Below are 22,522 nucleotides of genomic sequence, written 5' to 3' on the forward strand. Positions count from 1 at the left end.
ACTAATTATTTTCTGGAAATATCTTATTATTTACAGAAAATGTTTGCATTTTTGTCAATACCTGTAAGTGGCCAAATTATCTCTATTTGAAAAATTCTATGAAAAAAGTATTATTGTCACCTTAAAGATATCTAGAACACCAGATAGTTGTAACAGAAAGTTCTTGCTCCAGTGAATCCAAACAGTTATCCTTGAAATTTACTCTTTTATGTCAAATTATGTTCCAGTGAGGATACAGGGGTCAACAGAGAATGGTAATGCAAGTACACATCCAGAAACACAAAAAAACGCTTGCCTCCAAAAATTTCTGCCACTATTTATTTGTTTTTCTAAATTTGATTTATTTTGTTGTTGCTGAGAATATACACAACAAAGCATACAACAATTCAGTAGTTTGTGCATGCACAATTCCGTGACATTGATTACATTCTTGGTTGTGCAACCATTCTCACCCTCCTTTTCTGAGTTGTTCCTCCCTTATTAACATAAACTCACTGTCCCCTAAAGTTCCTATCTGATCTTTGGGTTGCTGTTGTCAATTTCATCCCCATACAGACAGTTCTAAATGAGTATAATGCTCAAGGCAGACCTCTTTTACTAATTAATTTTTTTTATTGTTAGGTTTTAAAATGACTTCGGGGGATATTTTTGGTTTAAGGTTTAAAGATTATCTTAGGGAAACAGTTTCAGAGGTTCATCCAGCCTCCATGGCTCCAGGAAGTGTAGACTCTATGATAATTTGATATCTTGTTCTGCATTTTCCCTCTTTTGATCAGGATTCTTTCATGGAATCTTGGATCAAAGTGTTCAGTAACCGTAGCAGGGCATCCTCCAGTTCTTCTGGTTTCATGGAAAAGGAGGAAGTTGTTTATGAACACAATTAGCCACACATTCCATATCCTCCTCCTATTCCTGACTCTCCTTTTTCCTGTTGCTTCAGGTGAATAATAGAGACCAATTGCTGTGCACTGGACGGCTGCTTGCCAGCTTTTAAGATACAGGGCACTATGCAACAAACTAGGAGGTAGAACAGAAACACTAAGTATGTTATTAGGCCAGTTAACTGGGATGTCCCATGAAACTGTGGCCCTAAACCTCCAAACCAAGGAGCTGAATCCCATGAGGTATTTGGTTGTACATAAACAACCTCAGCAGTTACTCCTTTTTTTCTTTTTTGTCATTGTTGTAAATATATCTATCACACAACTTTTGCCAATTCCACTTTTTACAGGTGTACAACTTGTTGACAGCAATTACAATTATCAACTGCACTTAATTTCATTTTTCTGTCACCATTAATCCCCTTTTCCCTCTCTCTCCTGCCCCTGGTTACCACTAATAAACAGTTTGTATAAACTTGCCTTTTCTTATCTTTTTATATAAGTGAGGTCATATAATATTTTTCCTTTTGTGACTGGCTTATTTTGCTCAGCGTAATATCTTCAAGCTCCATCCATACTGTACTGCAGCATGTATCAAGACTTCATTTCTCCTGCTGGCTGAGTAATATTCCATTGTATGTATGTACCACATTTTGTTTATCCATTCATCTGTTGATGGACATTTAGGTTGTTTCCACCTTTGGCTATTGTAAACAGTGCTGCAATGAGCACTGGTGTACAAGTCTCTTTTGGAGTCTCTGCTTTCAAGTCTTTTGAGTATACACCTAGGAATGGAATTGCTGGGTCATATGTTAGTTCTATTTTTAGTCTTTTTGGAATTGCCACACTGTTTCCACAATGGATGCACCATTTTGCATTCCCACCAGTAGTGGATAAAGGTTCCAATTTCCACACATCCTCACCAACATTTGTTATTTTCTGTTTTTGTTGTATCTTAGCCATCTTAGTGGGGGTGAAATGGTACCTCACAGTGGTTTTGATTTGCATCTCTCTGATGGCTAATGATGTTGAGGATCTTTTCATGTGTCTGTTAGCCATCTGAATGTCCTCTTTGATGAAATGCCTATTCAAGCCCTTTGCCTATTTATGATTGGATTACTTGTCTATTTGTTGTTAAGTTGTTGAGTTTTATATATGTTCTATTACATTCCTATCAGATATATGGTCTCCAAAGATATTCCCCCAATTGGTAGCTTGTATTTTTAATTCTTTGGTAAGGTCATTTGATGAATAAAAGTTTTTAATTTTTATGAGGTCCCATTTACTTTTGTCTTTTGCTGTTTGTACTTTTTTATTATATTGGATAATTGTTGAAAGCCAGCCCTGAGAGCTTGGTCCTGCTAGTTTTTATAAGAATTTTACAGTTTTAGCTTGAACATTTAGGTTCTTAATCCATGTTGCCACTATTTATTTTTCATATACATAAATAAGTAATTCATAATTAGTGATACCAATTTCTTTACTCATTTTATCACAATTAGAAGACTTCTCAGGCTTTATACCTTCATAGCCTGAATTTATTACCTGTTATTCAGACTTTTTTTAATGAAGAGATTCTGTACCTGCTCCTGGATCTGCTTGGTCCTGATCCCATAAATGACTGGATTGAGAGCAGGGGGGATAACCACACACAGATTAGCTAGGGGGATATGGATATACTGAGGGATACCATGACCAAAGTGATGAGTGAGGAAGGAGAACAGAGCTGGGCCAAAGAAAGCTATGATGACACAGATATGAGAACTACAAGTATTGAGAGCCTTCAGGTGGGCATCCTGGGAAAGAAGCAGGCAGAAAGTGTATAAGATCTTAGCATAGGAGATAACACTAAGCAGCACATCCAGAAGCAAGACAGAAATGTTCCCAAGACCATAGCAGACATTGATATTGATGCTGGCACAAGCCAGGTGCGCAACTCCCATGTGCTCACAATAGGTGTGAGGGATGATTCTATGTCCACAGTAAGGCAGTCTCAGGAGGAGAAAAACAGTGGGAGCAATCATGAATAAACTTCTTAGGACTACAAGCACACCAATCACACCAACAGTTCTGTTAGTGAGGATCATGGTGTACCTGAGGGGGTTGCAAACAGCCACATAAAGATCAAAGCTCATGGCAAGAAGTACAATGCTCTCCATGACTGTGAAAAAGTGGATAAAAAAGACTTGTGCAACACAGCACCCAAAGCGCAGTTCCCGGAGGCTGAACCAGAAGATGCCCAGCATCTTGGGGATGGAAGCAGTAGAGAGACTCTGGTCGATCCCTGATAACATAGCCAGAAAGTAGAACATGGGTTGGTGCAGGCGATGATCAGCCCAAATCAAAAACAGAATAATAACATTTCCCACAAGAGCAGTTAGATACAAAACACAGAAGGGAAAGCCAAGCCAGGTTTGTGCAGCCTCCAGTCCTGGAATCCCCAGCAACAGGAATGAAGAGGGATGGGACTCAGTGACATTGAGAAAAGCCATTCTTCTGCAGACTAACGGTGACCATAATCTTTAAAGTCATTGTCTGTTCCCATTGAGCAATTCGTCCACATGTAACTGAGATCTATAAAAATGAAAAATAAAAAAGTTCAAGATAAAGTATTAATATTAGGATTAAATTTCTTTAAAAATCTTTGGTTCTTTTCCCTTCTTGAGCTCTCCAGATATAAACCTAGTATTACTTCTCACCTGCACCATAAGTGTGAAAGGCTGAGGTGCCAAGCAGAAGCTAACACTGTGTCTTCAGAGTAAGTAAATACAATTCTTCTTTATTTCTTCATGAAATAGACATTATTAGGAAATATTAAAAATCATGATAATTTTAACCATAATAATAATAATAATAACTATCATTAATTGTGTACCCACTGTTTTCTAGGCACAGTGCCCACCAATATTTACATGAATTACCTTGTTTAGTTCTTCCACAATTTCATGGCACAAGCTCTGCTGTCATCTGGTTTTATGCAAGAGAAAGGTTTTGGGGAGTTAATTAACTTCCTATTGCTTGAAACACTAATTAACCGAAGAGTTGAGGTTTGAAACTAGGCTATGTGAAATAAATCTGGATCTGTCTTGGCAATACTTGCTAGTGGGAGACGTGAAAGAAAAGAAAGGAAGGCAGAAGAGTAAAAAAACAAGAATACCAGAGCTATCTTGAAGATGAATAGGTCTGGAGCATTTACATTAGCAGCTACTAAGACTTTCTGTAAAGCTATGATGGTTATGACAGTGTGTTACTGGCAAAACAGACAAACAAATAAGCCAAAAGGAAAAGAGACAACAGAAGAGAATTGAGAGTCTGGAAGCGAATCTACACATTCCTTAGGGTTCAGATATCTAAAAGCAAGGTCTTACCAGGTGAGAGCTAAAGTAAATTGTCGAAGAGGAAGATTTATCCATAAAGATTTTTTCCCATATGAAGTTTCTTTTTTTCTAGACTGTGTTGGCTCTTGTAAGTTGAGAGAGACATCAGACCTCCTGATCCATTCATTTAATTCCAAGATATTCTTTCATCTCACTTCTCGTCTTGGGTCCTGGCCTCCATCTTGAAGTTATGTTCCCCCAAAATCAAGCTTGAATTTGTTTCAATCTTTTTGAAACACGAAGCGTAGTGAAAGACTGATAGCTGATCACAGTATTGAATGCTTTTCTGTATCAGGTATATGTAGTCACTTTTAAGCATAAGGAGGTTCAAGCTCGTTACTTGATCCTCCTTTGCCTACTATGTTTTTCTGTTTTTCCCCACTTTGTGTCTCACTTCCTGTCAAGGTATTATGCGTAGGAAAAAGAAGTGAAAGTAAAGGGAATTTAATAATTTTGCCATTGTGACATGGAATGGAGTACTGATTTTGTTCTTACTGGTTTTATAACCTTGGAATAATTACATCATTTTCTGCTCTTCAGTTTCATTTAGAAAAAAAGCACAGCACCACTGATCTGTGCCATTTTGTTCTCTCTCCCAATAGCGTAGGCCTTGATTCAGTTCTATGAATCCAAATGCCAATCTCAAGGATGCATAGCACCAACTCCTCACTGATTACCAGCACTTACCAAGATCTCTGCCTTCTGTCCTAGGGACTCTCGGAGTAACTGTGCACCCACCTGCTGAAGTATTTGTGTGGTTTAGAACTGAGCCTCAATAGCCCTAAGAGATATCACCACAACGCCTCTGTTTGTGGGACCTGCAGTGGAGTCCGCAGGAACCAGAGAGTTGGGCACATCTAGATTAAAGTGCCTAGGGATTCCCTTGGGTCACTGCACCAGCCGAAGAGAAGCTCTGGGGGAGTCGGAGCTTGCTGCTAGCCCCTTGGTCAACTGTCAGTTCTTGTTATTTCACATAATATTCATAACACATTCTATATTTCCTTTTTCTCTCCTTCTGTCTTCCTTATCCTTCTTTCCTTTAGTCTATGAATTGCTTGAGTTAAACCTTAAAGCTCTGTTGGGCCTCTAGATAGCCAGTACACAACTCTTTTTTTTAATGTGCGAAAATACACACAAAATGTACTAATCATGTACAATTTAGTGACATTTAGTATATTCACAATGCTGTGCAGCCATCACCACTATCTAGCTCCAGAGATGAAGAAGAGGTGGCAGTTTGCTTCTGTAAAGATAAAAAAAAAAACCCAAACCCATTGCTGTCGAGTCGATTCCAACTCGTAGCAACCCTGTAGGACAGAGTAGAACTGTCCTGTAGGGAGCACTTGGTGGATTTGAGCTGCTGACCTTTTGGGTAGCAGCTGTGGGTCTGAACCACTAGTCACCAGGGTGTTCCCTGTGGAGCTTACAGCCTTGGAAATGCTATGCGGCAGTTGTGCTCTGTCCCAGGGGTTGCTGTGAGTCAGAATCCACTTGATGACAAGGTTTTTTTTTTTTTTTTTTTTAAGTATTTAGAAGAGCCCTGGTAGCGTATGGTTAAGCACTGGGCTGCTAACCATAAAGTTGGTGGATCGAACCCATGGGAGAAACATACAGCAATCTGTTTCTGGAAAAATTTATAGCCTTGCAAACCCTGTGGGGCAGTTCTTTTCTGTTTTACAGGGTCGCTGTTAGTTGGAATCGACTTGACAGCAATGGAATACATATGTAAGTCCCTGGGTGCTGCAAGTGGTTAATGCACTTGGCTGCTAACCCAAAATGTTGGAGGTTCAAGTCCACCCAGGGACACCTCAGAAGAAAGCCCTGGCAATCTACTTCTAAAAAATTCAGCTATTGAAAGCCCTATGGAGCACAGCTCTACTTTGATACACATGGAGTCGTCACGAGTCAGAATGGACTTGATGGCAACTGATGGTGGTCGTGGTACACCCACATAGAATGACTGAGCAGCTGGTTGCTTTGAGAATGTTTGTGGACTTGGAAATTATGTTGTCCGATACACGAGGAAAGTCTCACTTTTGTAAACTCTCTTCATAAATACACAAGGGTAAGTGGGAGAAATTGATTTTCTTAGGATGTAGACATCTTATTTTTCTGAGTTCCTGTTGTATGTAGCCTCTAAGAGTGACTGAAATACCAGACACTTATGAGTCTGTTCATGAACCTATTGATGCTGGAAAAGGTCACAGAGAGGACAACAGTTCCAGAATTCTGTCCCAGGTGACCACTGTGATTCCTTTTTTCACTTTTTCCTTGCTCCTCTCTCTACCTGGAATAAAATTCCTTTTCTTCTTTTTCAAATAATTGCTTAGGTTTTAGCCTAAACCTAACCACCTCCATGGAATTTATCTTGACACATCCCTATATTTACAGGACTTTATGCAGGAAGTTTTCAAATTTCTTTTTTGCAATTTCGTTTCCCTCATTACACAGAAGTCTTCTTGAGAATATGTGACAGGTCTTACTCAAATTTATATTCAGATTGCCTAACCATGGCTGGCACATTAAAAAAAAAAAAAAGAAAAAAAAAACCAGTAGCTGTTGAGTTAATTCTGACTCCTGGCAAACTCAAGATGTGCACAGCAGAACTGTGCTTCATAGGGTTTTCGAGGCTGTGACCTTTCCTAAGCAGATTGCCAGACCTTTCTTCTAAAGCACCTCTCAGTGGCTTTGAACCACCAACCTTTCAGGTAGTAGTCAAGCACTTAATTGTTTACACCACTTAGGGACTTTTTATATAGAGGAGCTCTTAAATAGTTGATAAAATGAATTGTGAAAGGGACACCTCCACATCCTTTGCCTATTCTCCACTAATGAAAGAGATTTCAGAATTTAACTCAAATTATGGAGCCTTGATGCCATAGTGGCTTAGAGCTCAACTGCTAACCAAAAGGTTGGCAGTTCCAATCCACCAGCTGCTCCTTGGAAACCCTATGGGGAAGTTCTACTCCGTCCTACAGGGTCGCTATGAGTCGGAATCGACTTGACAGCAGTGGGCTATATATAAAAAAAATATATATATATATGTATGTGTAAATATGTATTTTTTTTTTCCATTCTGAGAGAATTTCCCAAATTGTCTTTCATTTTTATTACCCTTCCTAGTGTTAAAATGGGCACAGTTGTTTGCCAGGCACTTGTCTTCATACACACTTATCTCTGATGGATGTCACTCAAGCCTGACTTACCTCGACAACCAAGTATTTCTAAATTTAAAGTTTTTGTGCAATTGCAAAGATTGCATTCAATCACTTCTACATTTTTTGTACAGTTAATTTTACCCAAATTGCCCAATAATAAAACAAAATTTTAAATTCACTATAAACAAGGAAACCTGGTGGCGTGGGTTATAAACAAGTTCAGAAATTTCTATAGTCCAGGTCACTACTATAAAATAAAATCACTTAATAGTCCTTTTTTCTCTGTTACTGAAGGACAGACATTCATAAAGACAGTTCCAAAATCTGTTGCTATTGAGTTGATTCCAACTCACAGAGACCCTATAGGACAGAGTAGAATTTGCCCATAGGGTTTCCAAGGAGCCGCTGGTGGATTGGAACTGCTGACCTTTTGGTTCGCAGCCACAGCTCTTAACCACTGCACCAATAGAGCTGGGAAGTAATCTTAGTAGGAACTAAACCGTAGAGTATCTAAAGTGCTTCTGCCTTCTCCCCATCATACAAGGCTGAGATACTATTTAAAAAGTGTCTACTCAAAAGGAGAATGAAGAAACCAAAGACATAAGGTAATTATGAGTCCAAGAGACAGAAAGAACCACATAAACCAGAGACTACATCAGCCTAAGACCAGAACTGGATGGTGCCTGGCTATAATCGATGACTGCCCTGACAAGGAACACAACAGAGAAGCCCTGAGGGAGCAGGTGAGCAGTAGGATGCAGACCTCAAATTCTTATAAAAAGACCAGACTTAATGATCTGTCTGAGGCTAGAAGACCCCAGAGGCCATGGTCCCCAGACCTTCTGTTAGCCCAAGACAGGAAACATTCCCAAAGCCAACTATTCAGACAGGGATTGGACTGGACTATAGGATAGAAAATGATACTGGTAAGGAGTGAGCTTCTTGGATCAAGTAGACACATGAGACTATGTAGGCAGCTCCTGTGTGGAGGGGAGATAAAAAGGCAGAGGGGGTCAGAAGCTGGTTGAACAGATACAAAAAGAGGATGGAGAGAAGGAGTGTGCTGTCTCACTAGGGGGAGAACAACTAGGAGTATATAGCAAGGTGTATATAAATTTTTGTATGAGACACTGACTTGATCTGTAAACTTTCAAAAGCACAATAAAAATTAAAAAAAAAGAAAGACTGTCTAACTCAGACAATGTAGTATTTCCTCCTTTTATAGCTGGACCATGCCTGGACAGGTTCTTCACTAGAGATGTTTCCTCATGAGGCATCTAAAACCTAGGCTTATCTAGAGTAAAATAATTTCTCAAACCTTGTTTCTTCATAACTCTATTTTTTGTCAAATATCTCACTCTCCCTGCTTTTGTTTTTCATAACTGATGGATAAATTCGCTTTTTATTTTGCAAAAAACTGTTATGAGTGGAACTGAATTGTTTATTTTCTGAACCCTGACTTTGAAATTAATTGCTGTCCTGCCTCCTCCTATTTATTAATTTAATAAACTCTTTTAAAATTGAAAACGTTTATGTAGCCAACCTTTTTTACACATATGAATAAACAAAGATTAAGTTGTCTTTGCTCTTCGGGGTCGGAGTATCCAATATTCAGTTACACATACTCAGAATACACACACACACACACACAAGTGTTAAATACATGACATTTCAAGGTTATCAGGTTCCCAAATAGGGGAATGTAAATATCCAAGAAGTTATCATGCACATGAAGCAAAAATGAGTTTAAAGCTACTGGATACACACGTTCTAGAGAGTTATTTTTCCCATTTATTTCTAGCTATTATTCAGATTATGAATTTAAATTTGAAAGGCAAGTATTCTTCTCTGCTCCTTTCCTCATCCCCAATCTTTCCTAGAAGAAAAAACAGCAGAGTAAGGCTAATTCTATCCCTGGTACCTTTTGAAGCTCAGGTAAGACTAGCAGAATGTGCTGAGAGTACTATAACTCCTTTCTGAATGGGAACAAAGGAAGATTATAATGTTATTTTTCTTTTCACCAGAAATCTAGATGAAGGGAAAAATGGAGCAAGAATCACTAATGGGAAGTCAATAACTATCTTTGACACATAAAACGTCTCATTTTGGCAGGAAGAATATCAATGCCTAATGACACTCAGCTCCATCCTTCTTTATTCCTCCTAGTGGGCTAGTGGGCATCCCAGGGCTGGAAGATGTGCACATCTTGATTGGATTCGCTTTTTATGTGTGTATCTTGTTGCACTCATGGGGAACGCTGTTGTCCTGTTTGTGATCCAGACAGAATAGTCTCCTTGAGCCCACATACTACTTCCTGCTATCGATGTACATCGACCTGGGCTTCTCCACAGCCACCATCCCCAATATGCTGTGCATCTTCTGGTTTAGCCTCAGGGATACATCTTTTGGAGGCTGCCTTTCCCAGATGTTCTTCATCCACTTTTTTACAGTTATGGAGAGTGTTGTTCTTGTGGCCATGGCTTTTGACCACTGCGTTGCCATTTGCAAACCCCTTTGGTACACCTGATCTTCACCAGCAAAATCATCAGCATCACTGCAGGCATTGCTATCCTGAGGAGCCTGTACATGGTGCTTCCAATAGTGTTTCTCCTCCTTAGGCTGCCCTTCTGTGGGCACCATATCATCCCTCATAGCTACTGTGAGCACATGGGCATTGCCCGTCTGGCCTGTGCCAGCATCAAAGTGAATATCGCATTTGGCCTTGGCAACATTTCTCTCCTATTATTGGATGTGTTCCTTATTGCTCTGTCCTATGTCAAGATTCTCCATGCTGTTTTCCACCTGCCAGCCTGGGAGTCCTGGCTCAAAGCTCTTAAGACCTGTGGCTCCCACACTGATGTTTATCTTAGCCTTTTCACACCAGCATTGTACTTTTTCTTTTTGACACACCGTTTTGGTCACAATGTCCCCTGGTATATCCACATCATCCTGGCCAGTTCATTTGTGGCTGTACACCCAGCCCTCAATCCTGTAATCTATGGGGTCAGGACCAAGCAGATTTGAGAGGAAGTGCTGAGGATTTTCTTCAAGAAAGACAGATAAATAGTCAGAAGCCATGGATGGGTCTGTATTAAAATTCACACTTTTTTTTTTTTACATGTTAAAAGTAACATTTTTACTGTGTAATACAAAGGAAAGCAGGAAAGCATTGAAGAATATTGAGACTGATAACATTTTTTTGTGTGTGCTTTTTAGGAGTTGGCACAGTGAGATACCCACATTTAAAAAGATAAATTTAGATCATTACTTCATGCCATAGAGGAAATTTAACTCAAAATGTATCATAGACTTAAATATAAGGGCTAAAATTATTTAAAAAATTTGAAAGGAAACATGGAAGAAAATCTGCACAACCTTGAGTCAGGCAAAGATTTCATTGACATGACATCAATCACTGGGTTTCCAAGGCTGTGTTTTTTACAGGAGTAGATTGCCACATCATTCTTTTGAGGAGGGGCTGGTGAGTTCGAACCACCCACCTTTAGCCTAGCAGCCAAGTGCTGTTACCACCAGGGCTACTTTAAAGGCATATAAACTGTAGAAGCCTCTGGCCCTGCACCTTCTCCTGCACTGTCCAAAACAGTAAATCAAAACAATACTACATTGTAGGGATGGTGTTCCCTGTCATATGCCCATTTAATTCACTGGTTTGACCCTAAAAAGTCTAAGTGGATATTAATCAATTATAGAGGACTCCTGAAAATCTAATCAAATAACTTCAATTGTGGAAAGATAAATGGCTGTATGTAACAATACATATGAACTCAGGGACAGAAAAGAATTGCCTAATTGTTTGATAAGGGCTTCAAAGAAGATATATTGGACAAGGTCTGGGCAAGAAGGTCTGGGCAAGAAAGTCTGGGGAAGAGTCATGTGGATGAACCTACAGGAGTGGACATTAAATATCAAGGTCTTTGTTTTGCCACCTGCCACTAACAAAGACAATGAGGTTCCAGTATGTCACCCTCATGCAAAAAAACTTATCAACCACTTCCACGCTAGGAGGTGAAACAGTTATTCTTTTGTGTATATCAAACCAAAACCAAACCCAACCCATATAGTTTCATGATATTAATTAGTGGTTACTAGGGAACTTGATGGCACTGGGTTTGTTTTTTTTTTTTTTTTTTAGGGAACTCATAATATCATCCTAAATCTACCACAATTCAGTTGGAATTGATACCAATTTGGTTTCAGTATCATATGAAATCTCTGCTCTTGCATAGCTCTATCTGCTTTATGTTGTTCCTGTCACAAAGTGCATACACATGTGTACATACATTGTATACCCATTAACATAAGTTTATAATTATTGTATGCATTTGTTTTTAAGATTATATAGGAAATAAAAAGAAAATTTAGAAATCAAAATAAAATATTACTGACTTTCATATTTACCTATGTAACCATTTTTACTGTTTTTTTATTTCTTCGTATGGCTTTGGGTTACTCTCTAACATCCTCTCATTTCATCCTCTCATTTCACTCCCTTTAGTATTTCTTATGGGGGCCTATCTATTAGCAAAGAATTCCCTCCACCTTTGTTTATTTGAGAATGCCATAATTTCTTCTTGATTTTCAAAAGATAGCTTTGCTGGATATTGCTTTCTGGGTGTTTTTTTTTTTTTCTTCCAGTACTTTAAAAATGTCATCCCACTCCCTTCTGACCTCCATAGTTTCTGATAAGAAATCTGTTGTTAATGTAACTTTCCTTGGGTTTTCACTATGCTCCATCGTCCTTGGTATGTCCTGAACACTAACTTTTGTCTTGTTAACACCTTAAGACAGCCATAACTATGCTCTGCTTTTCATCTGCTTTCTCCATGTGCCCTATGCAGTTTAAGAATCAGGAAATGGCTCTAGGAGAAGAGTGGTATAGATATCTGAGTTCACTTCTTTGCATTTGTTTTCACTCTTGGATCTTGGTTCCTCAAGTCCTGGCTAAAAAAGCCCCTAAACGCATTTTTTCATCTAAAAAACCCACCCTAGCACTGATAATTTGACAAAACTGCAGGTTTCCTTGCTTCTGAGTGGTTGCCCACTGCCCTGGTCCTCAGCCTTTTTCTTTGCTCCTACAATCACTAAATACCTGGAGGAAAAATGCTAAGTATAAAGTTAGGCTCCTCTTAGTGAGTTTCCTTCTCTCTAGGATGTTGGCTCCTCCCATCTTTGTTGCTTTAGCAAGTCTTTCACCTAAATAGTTCATAAGGAGTAGGGCAAAAGGATTATAGATATATCAAGATATAAGCTATGACAAAGATGATATAGAAAAAAAGAGCAAGGGAAGATTGATAGAGTGGGTCATTGAAGAAGATGACAGAGAATTGTTTTAACAGCCCAGGTGTTAAGCAGAATCTGAGGCTTTCAATTTGGAAAGCAGAAAATGCATAGTTTTCCTTTGGAAGGCAAACAGTAGATGATTCTTGCTAAGGTGATCCTCAGTTCCAGTGTATAGAGGGACGCTTCTTAGGAGAGCTCTCCAGTGAACATCACTTAGTCTATGCCAGAAATTCAGGGAGACTACAGTCCCCATCCTAGTGGGTGCAAGGCTGCAGGATCAATATAAATGCCTATTCTTTACTTAAGAAAGAAGGTGCAATCTCAGAGAGATTCCAGGTGATATTTTCAAAGTCCATCCTCTCTGAGAAATTTGGAAATCAAGGTAAGGCTGTGTTATTCTGGTTTGAGTGGTGGGAAATCGCTTGAGGGATGGAGAATGAGTCCATGCTAAGCTAGAATAGAGAGAAGGTGGACAGTAAGTGTATAATAGAGAGTTGGGGGGAAAAAAAGGAAGAGCAAAGGCAAGATTTGGGCATAGCAAATTTTAAACCCACAAACTACCATGGGTACACACGAGTTCCTACATATGCATATATTTCTTTGTATCAGTAGTCTAACACATGCAGCCATAGGTGAGATGCAGAAGAAAATTATGTACCACCTCAACTATTGTTTCTCTCCTTATAACAAACCCACTACCATCGAGTAGATTCTGACTCTTAGTGACCCTGTATATACTAAGGAGCAAATGTGACCATCAAGAGGTCAAGGACTATGTTTTCTCTGTACTTAGCACATTGCCTGGCCTCATATAAGAGATCAATAAGTATATTTTAAACAAAGGAGTTCATGAATGAATGAATTGTGGAGCATGGCTATGAATGCTGGTAAAGGTTTGTTTTCTTTATTTCTTGCTTTTGTTGTTGCTTGTCTGTTTTTGGTAGAAGCCAAGACTAAGGTAAGAAGGCAGCTGAGGAATAGAATAATGTGTGAATGTTTAAGATAGCTTAATAACAACATAAATCATGAGATTAGGAATTAGGAAAACATCAGATAAAAAGGTGTATACGAGGGTTCCACATCCTCAGCATACCACTACAGACATTTTTGGGCTAGATAGTTCTTTGCCTTGGAGGGCTGTCCTATGAATTGTCACATGTCTAGCAGCATCCCTGACTCTATCTAGTAGATTCTAGTAGTGCTTCCCCCAAGTTTTGACAGCCATAAATATCCCCAGTCACTGCCAAATATTCCCCAGGGGCAAAATTGCTAATTTGAGAATCTCTTCTTATCCTCCTCAGTTACAGCACATAAGATGGTGTTTATGTACTTAGGTGAAAGGATGTGTGTGGTGGGATGCTCCAGAATATGGTAGAGTAACAGGATGAAGAATTGAAAAAAATAACTATTTGGTGTAAGTTCTTTTCAGGATGTTAGAATTTGTGGTCTCAAAGAGAAGAAGCTGTCTCAGGCTCATCACTATACCTGGCAATATTGGAGGATATATGAATATATCTTGCTAGAATAGATCTGTATATACTTGCGGAATGACTAAGTGATTGGCTGCTTTGCACATTGTGGATCAAGTTGGAAATATGACTATTTCGGTGCTCAGAAGGGAGCCAATTCTGGAGACTCTTTCTGGAAAATGATCAGGGAAAATTGGATGGTCTTCCTTGCTTTGGAACTTTGGAAAAAGTAGTAATATTTCTATGAGATCATGCTCTAGGCAGGTATTGAGAGTGATTCAGATGCTGTTCAATGTCCAGTTGTACAGAGGGCCATGGAGTCCAAGTCCTGGATGGCAAAACAATGAGCTTACCCCACAGAGTACGGCCATACTCCTTTCTCTAGAAAAACACAGTTAAGTCTTTGATTTACATTACCTCCTCCATGAAGCTTTTTGTTTTTGTCCTAACCCACACCCACAATTTTTTCTGTATTTTTCTATCACAACACAATATTTTATTCAAATTTCTCATTTCATTTATGTCTCCCTCATTATATTGTAAGAAGATGTGCAAAGTTTTATCCAAATTTTCTGTCCAAATTCCTTAATCCAAGGCCTAGTACATAGTAGGAAGTCAATAAATATTTGCTAAAATTAAACTGTGAATGGTACATCTCTACTTCTCTTATTGATCCTTTTATATCTGACAGTTTTCAAGTACAGAACTGAGAAGAGAAATCATTTTTTTCTTCAAATATCTCTTTCTCTGCCTCAGCAACCCAAGTTATTTATATAGCTTCACTTTTTTTGATACACTGTCCCAAATTATTTCTCATTTCTGCCATGCTTCACAGGCCCCAGATGTACCACATTCTTTGCTAGGAGCTGATCTTACCCAGAGTTAAAGAAGGATATGATTTCTTCTCTGTGCATCCATCTCCAATGAGTGGTATTCAAATATGAACTACCCCAATTTCCAGGCATCTTCAGAGCCTATCACTTCTACACAGTTTGTAAAATGATTTCATCTCAGGTATAGTTACCCAATAATGAACTTCTATCTTGATTGCCTCAAGATATTAATTCACAATAAATATATTCAACATTTGACACTCAAGCTAGTTGCCATATTAAAAAAAAAAAAATCACTTAGTAAATTACTGTTTATTTAGTATTGAAAAGAGAATATCCAGAAAGACACAAAAATCTGGGACAGAGGGCTGCTTTGTTGGACTCTAATCTCAAGAGAATCTCAAATGATACTCCTTTTCTGTATGTAAGTAGGATTAGTTTAGGTAGGATTTAAACAAGGTATTGCTCAGGGAATTGGAAACTTTTTAGTACCCTCAATTGACCTTAGAAAGACAACTTTTTAAATGAATTTGAGATTTTGTGGATTCGATGAATTATAGAACCATTACCACCCCAATTTAAAATATTTCATAAATACAAATTTCATCCTAACTTTGAAAATCCTGTTTAAAATACTTCTATTTCCTTGTCTTTATTCATGATCCAAAATATTGCAGATGAAGATGGCTTTTGGAAGACCTGGTTAAGATGGAAATTGTGCTGCTAATCATTTGGGGCATAACTGGTTGTTCTTCTGCCTTCCCTCTACCTCCCATTCACTTAAGAAACATTTTATTTGAGAGTTTATATGTCTCAAGTATTATTTTAGGTACATGAATAAACAGAAGGGAATTGGTGGTCTCTGCTTTCAGAATCAGATAGTCTGAAGAATACACACGCACACACACACACACTGGAACATATATATTTTAAAGGTCCTCAAGTAGCTCCCTAAGAGAATGGGCTGGGTTACATGTATTATTCATGCACATTAAATGCAATGTTTATAACACCACCAGATGCAAAGAACAAAGACCTTTGCTATTCTCATTTGTTTTATTCTATATTCCTTACCACTCTTTTCTTGTTCAACATTTTATGGGTGGAAATGGCCTGGGGAAGAATGATGTTGGTTCTATTCCGGAGCCATCTGATGCTCAGGTAAAGATGGCAGAAAATCTTGGATAACATTGAATGGGAGAAAAGGAATATTAAGTGTTATTTTGCATTTTATCAGGAATCTGGAAAAGGAAGGAAGCAGAGCAAGAATCGCTAATGAGAAGTCAACATCTAACTCTGATGCGCACAGGAGCTAACAGTGGCAGGAAGAATGTCTATTCCTAATGACACCCAGTTCCACCCTTCTTCATTCCTCCTAGTGGGCACCCCAGGCCTAGAAGATGTGCACATCTGGATTGGATTCCCATTTTCTTGTATCTTGTTGCACTCCTGGAGAATGCTGTTATCCTGTTTGTGATCCAGACTGAGAGCTGTCTCCATGAGCCCATGAACTACTTCCTGGCCACATTGGACTCCGTCAGCCTGGGCCTGTACACAGTCACCTTCCCCAAAATGCTGTGCGTCTTCTGGATTATCCTCAGGGATATATCTTTTGGAGGTTGCCTTTCCCAGATGCTCTTCATCCACTTCTTCACTGCCATGCAGAGCATTGTGCTTGTGGCCATGGCTGTTGACCACTACATTGCCATTTGCTCTGCACCAAACCTCTTTTGTACACCATGATCCTCATCAGCAAAATCATCAGCATCATTGCAGGCATTGCTATCCTGTGGAGCCTGTGTGTGGTTGTTGCACTAGTGATTCTTCTTCTGAGGTTGCCCTTCTGTGGGCACTATATCATCGCTCATAGCTACTGTGACCACATGGGCATTACCCGTCTGGCCTGTGCTAACATCAAAGTCAACATAATGTTTGGCCTTGGGGATATGTCTATTTTATTACTGGATGTGCTCCTTATTGTTCTGTCCTATGTCAGGAATCTCCATGCTGTTTTCTGCCTGCCCTCATAGGAGGCTCGAGTCAAAGCCCTCAACTCTTGAGGCTCCCACATTGGTGTTATCTTATCCGTTTTCACACCAGCATTTTTCTCTTTTTTGACACACCGTTTTGACCACAATGTCCCCAGGTATATCTACATCTTCTTGGCCAATTTGTATGTGGCTGTGTCCCCAGTCCTCGATCCTGTAATCTACGGGGTCACGACCAAGCAGATTAGGGAGCAAGCGCTGAGGATTTTCTTCAAGCAAGATAGCTAACCATGGAGGCTCTGTCTTAGAAATCATATTTCCTCCATATACTCTTACGAATACGTTTACTTCTAGTCAGTGGCGCAAAGGTGTGTATGACAAGTTGAAGCCTTTGAGTTTAAGGATATTAATAAGTGTTTTGGATTCTGTAAGGATTGTATGGTTACAAAGTCCTCTCAGGTACCTTGTTTAATCATCAAGGTAGCCCTATAGAAACTAGTTTCTCTAGTTTACAGATGACTAGTTTCATATGTTGACTTGTTAAACAACTCATCTCAAAATTCCACTGAGTCCGAGGTAAATAATTAAGCCAGATTACTTTTAAATTGTAGCAGTTTTGGGGGTATCATATGGAATATGAAAGCAACAGAATGAGATTTGCTCAGAGATTATAGACATTTTGGTGATAATATTTTAGAAATAAAAATAATGATAATATATAACTCATTTTATTTAGTATTTGTTATTCAAAACAATGAACTTACATTAATACATGTATTTCTTACCAGAATGCTATGATGTAGTTCCTTTTATTGTTTCCCTTTTCATTTGACTAAACTGTGGTTCAGCCAGAAAGTTCTCCATAACAGATTGTGATTGAGAGTTTAGAACCTAGAACCCAGGACAACAGAAGGAGTCATGCATTTAGAAATGGAATACAGAAAGCAGACAATAATGGTGCCTGGCTAAGGCAGATACATTTATTTATGAACATCTACAAGTGCCTAGTTGTATATGGCTACTTACTGATAGAAAAAAGGAAGAGCAGAATTCTATGTCTTGAGGAACCCATGGTTGATGATATATAGGTTATAAGGCTACAAATATTACGCTAAGGGATTACATATCAATTGATATGGGGGTGTTAGAATCTTTGGAATAATATATAATAAATATCCCAGAAGCCGGGGACAAGATATTGAACACAGTCACACAAATGTACTTTATCCTATGATTATTACAAGAGTGGGAAGAAGCAACTTATTTCCATTCTTGTAATAATAGTCACAGGGCAAAGCACTGACCTGTAAGGGAGGGATTCATTTAAAAATACTTTCAAGCGAGTCTGTCAAAGTTATGTTCTCTCTTACGTTAATTCACACTGTTTCATTATCAATTCATGTGTATAGAACTTCTACTGCATGACCAAAATAGGTCATAAAGAAATAAAGAATTTTAGAATTTTCTTTTAAATGTGGTAGTTGATTCTGGCAAAAATATTGTAAACATGAGAGCAGAGATGATTAAGTTCCAAATTTTTAAAAAGAATATCCAGAGGCTACAGTTAATTTTTTTGTCTAGAAATCTAAAAATAGATTAAGAAATGATTCCACATCATGCTCAGCATACAGATTGAATAGGTATGGTGAAGGGATACAACCCTCATGCACACGTTTCCTGACTTTAAACCACACCGTATTCCCTAGTTCTGTCTGAACGACTGCCTCTCGATCTATGTACAGGCTCCTCATGAGCACAATTAAGTGTTCTGGAATTCCCATTCTGCCCAAAGTTATCCATAATTTGTTATGATCCACACAGTCGAATGCCTTTGCATAGTCAATAAAACACAGGTAAACATCCTTCTGGCATTCTCTGCTTTCCACCAGGATCCATCTGACATCAGCGATGATATCCCTGGTTCCACGTCCTCTTCTGAAATTAGCCTGAATTTCTGGCAGTTCCCTGTCGATATACAGCTGCAGCCACTTTTGAATGATCTTCATCAAAATTTTGCTTGCGTGTGATATTAATGATATTGTTCAATAATTTTTGCATTCAGTCAGATCAGTTTTCTTGGGAATAGGCATAAATATGAAACTCTTTCAGTTGGCTGGCTAGGTAGCCATGTTCCAAATTTCTTGGCATAGACGACTGAACACTTTCAGTGCTGTATCGATTTGTTGAAACACCTCAATTGATATTCCATCAATTCCCGGATCCTTATTTTTTGCCAGTACCTTCAGTGCAGCTTGGACTTCTTCCTTTGGTACCATTGGTTCCTGATCATATGCTACCTCCTGAAGTGGTTGAACGTCAACTAATCTTTTTGATATAATGACTCTGTGTATTCCTTCCATCTTCTTTTGATGCTTCCGGCATTGTTTAATATTTTCCCCATAGAATCCTTCACTATTGCAACTCGAGGCTTAAACTTTTTCTTCAGTTCTTTCAGCTTGAGAAATGCCGAGCATGTTCTTCCCTTTTGATTTTCTATCTCTAGCTCTTTGCACATGTCATTATAATACCTTACTTTGTCTTCTGGACTGTCCTTTGAAATCTGTTCAGCTTTTACTTTGTTACATCTTCCTTTTGCTTTAGCTGCTCAACACTCAAGAGCAAGTTTCAGAGTCTCTTCTGGCATCCATTTTGGTCTTTTCTTTCTTTCCTCTCTTTTTAATAACCTCTTGCTCTGTCCATATGTGATGGCCTTGATGTCATTCCACAACTTGTCTGGTCTTCTGTATTAGTGTTCAACACATCAAATCTATTCTCGAGGTGGTCTCTAAATTCAGGTGGGATGTACTCAAGGTCATACTTAGGCTCTCACGGGCTTGTTCTAATTTTCTTGAGTTTCAACTTGAACTTGCATATGAGCAACTGATGGTCTGTTCCACAGTCGGCCCCTGGCCTTGTTCTGACCGATGATATTGAGCTTTTCCATTGTCTCTTTCCACAGATATAGTCTATTTGATTCCTGTTCATTCTGTCTGGTGAGGTCCCAGTGTATAAAAAAAAAAGTGTATAGTAGCTATTTATGTTGATGAAAAAAGGTATTTGCAATGAAGAAATCTTTGGTCTTGCAAAATTCTGTTATGTGACCTCTGGCTTTTTTTATGTCACCAAAGCCATATTTTCCAACTACTGATCCTTCTCTTTGTTTTCAACTTTCTCAATCCAATCATCAGTAATTACCAATGTATCCTGATTGCATGTTTGATCAATTTCAGACTGCAGCAGCTGATAAAAGCCTTTGGTTTCTTCATCTTTGGCCTTAGTTGTTGGTGTGTAAATTTGAATAATGGTCATATTAACTGGTCTTCCTTGTAGGTGTGTGGATATTATCCTATCACCAACAGCGTTGTACTTCAGGATAGATCTTGAAATGTTCTTTTTGACAACGCCATTCCTCTTCAAGTTGTCATTCCTGGCATAGTAGACCACATGATTGTCCAACTCAAAATGGCCAATACCAGTCCATTTCAGCTCACTAATTCCTAGGATATCAATGTTTGTGTGTTCTATTTCATGTATGACGATTTACAATTTTCCTAGATTTGTACTTTGCTCATTCCAAGTTCCAATCATTAATGGATGTTTGCAGCTGTTTCTTCTCATTTTGAGTTGTGCTACACAGGCAAATGAAGATCTCGAAAGCTTGACTCCATCTATGTCATTAAGGTCAACTCTTCTTTGAGGAGGCAGCTCTTTCCCAGCAATCTTTTGAGTGCCTTCTAACCTTGGGAGCTCCTATTCTGGCACTATATCAGACAATGTTCCACTGCTATTCATAAGGTTTTCACTGACTAATTATTTTCAGAAGTAGACTTCTGGGTCCTTCTTCCTAGTCTGTCTTAGTCTGAAAGCTTAGCTGAAACCTGTCCACCATAGGTGACCCTGCTGGTATCTGAATATCACTGGCAAAGCTTCCAGCATCACAGCAACACACAAGCCCTCACAGTACAACAAACTGACAGACAGGTGGGGATTATAAGTGGTTAATATTATCTATATAACTGGAATATAACCTTCTTGGGGGAAAGAATTATGGATGCAAGACATTTCTGAGGACGCATTTAATCTTCAAAAATGACTCAATGGCTTAACTGATTTCTAGGTCAAGTAAATGATACTTTTTGAACAAAAAGTCTTTGGAGAAGATAATAGTCCTGGGTAACTAGATGTGGAAATTACAGGGTGCCTCAGATATTATTCCTGTGAGTATGATGGCAAGAGAGTAATTAGAAATAATGAGACAATTAGAGAATAAGAATTTCTAGCAAGTTGGGGATTCAAATGCAGAAACTTGATGGTCTCAAGGGATTCCTTTGCATATGTGCTTTTTTATGCCCATTAACCTGTGAGCACAACCTGTTAATGCTTTGTTTCTCATGCTGTCATCCCATGGAGTCCCAGAAGAACAACTACTCCTGTTCAGGAAGAGCATTTTCAATCTAAGTACAAATTGCCCTCCTTGGATCACAGTTATGACGCTGAGACACTTTGAGCAGACATTAGTCAGGATGCAGATTCCCACAGTAGTGGCTGTCCCTGAGGTTGGTGAGTTGGGTACAGCCTGGCCTGTTATCTCTATTTGATCATAAATATTGGGAAGGTTTGAACTTCAATCTGTAGATTTAATACCTTCATTCACTTTAGTTATGATAAAAATATTAATTTGGAAGAATAAACCAAAATATTTTACAAGCTTATTTCTAGTTGGTAGAATTTTAGGTGATTCTGCATACTTTAGTGTTTAATTTTTTTTTTAATAAGTATGCCTACATTTTATGATAAGGAAAAGAAAAAATTAAACAGTCAGCTCTTTCCCTCTCTCCTAACTTTCTCATTTAGCTTAATTTATGGAACTGTATGGTGTTTCTGGTTATTTTGTCATTTCCAAAAATGACATCCTCAAAATTTTTCCAAATCAAAAATTTTTGTTTTTATTTCGTAGTCACTAATGATGAAGAACAGCAGTAGTTGAATGCTTCCAGATTCCAAATAGTTGCACATATGATTTTTTTCCATTCTGAAGTGTGCATATATAGCTTCATGTTTACATACGCGCTTACTATTGCTTTACAGCCTTCCATATTACCAAGTCATTTTAGCACCAAATATATAAATTTCAGAGAAAAATACTCAGAAATTGAAAAATAATATTTTATGACATCCCTTTCTTTTCATTATAAAAATTCCTGTTATTAGCCGAACTCACTCATTCACTTACTCATTCACACTCCCAATTTATCCTTTTATGTATATATTTTGGCTTCATTTGGAAAATGCAAGACAGTTCTCTCTCCCTTTTCTATCATGAGAGTTTATTTATTTATTTATTCATCTGTCTCCATCACCTGTCTGTCAGTTTGTAATGCTGTGGTGGCTTGCATGTTGCTGTGATGCTGGTAGATATGCCACTAGCATTTCAAATACCAGCAGGGTCACCAACGGTGGACAGGTTTCAATGGAGCATCCAGACTAAGACAGACTAGGAAGAAAGACCTGGTGA

At 38.5% G+C, this 22,522-nt stretch overlaps 3 pseudogenes; 2 read left to right on the forward strand and 1 right to left on the reverse strand.

Annotated features, from left to right (window-relative positions):
• Positions 1-2,422: 2,422 nt before the first annotated feature.
• Positions 2,423-3,398, reverse strand: LOC100671540 (olfactory receptor 52E8-like; annotated as a pseudogene).
• Positions 3,399-9,637: 6,239 nt separating this feature from the next.
• On the forward strand, positions 9,638-10,440 carry LOC135231987 (olfactory receptor 52E8-like; annotated as a pseudogene).
• Positions 10,441-16,210: 5,770 nt separating this feature from the next.
• On the forward strand, positions 16,211-17,544 carry LOC100670972 (olfactory receptor 52E8-like; annotated as a pseudogene).
• Positions 17,545-22,522: the final 4,978 nt, after the last annotated feature.

This window comes from Loxodonta africana, chromosome 7, assembly GCF_030014295.1.
Source record: "Loxodonta africana isolate mLoxAfr1 chromosome 7, mLoxAfr1.hap2, whole genome shotgun sequence".
NCBI classification, from domain to species: Eukaryota; Metazoa; Chordata; class Mammalia; order Proboscidea; family Elephantidae; genus Loxodonta; species Loxodonta africana.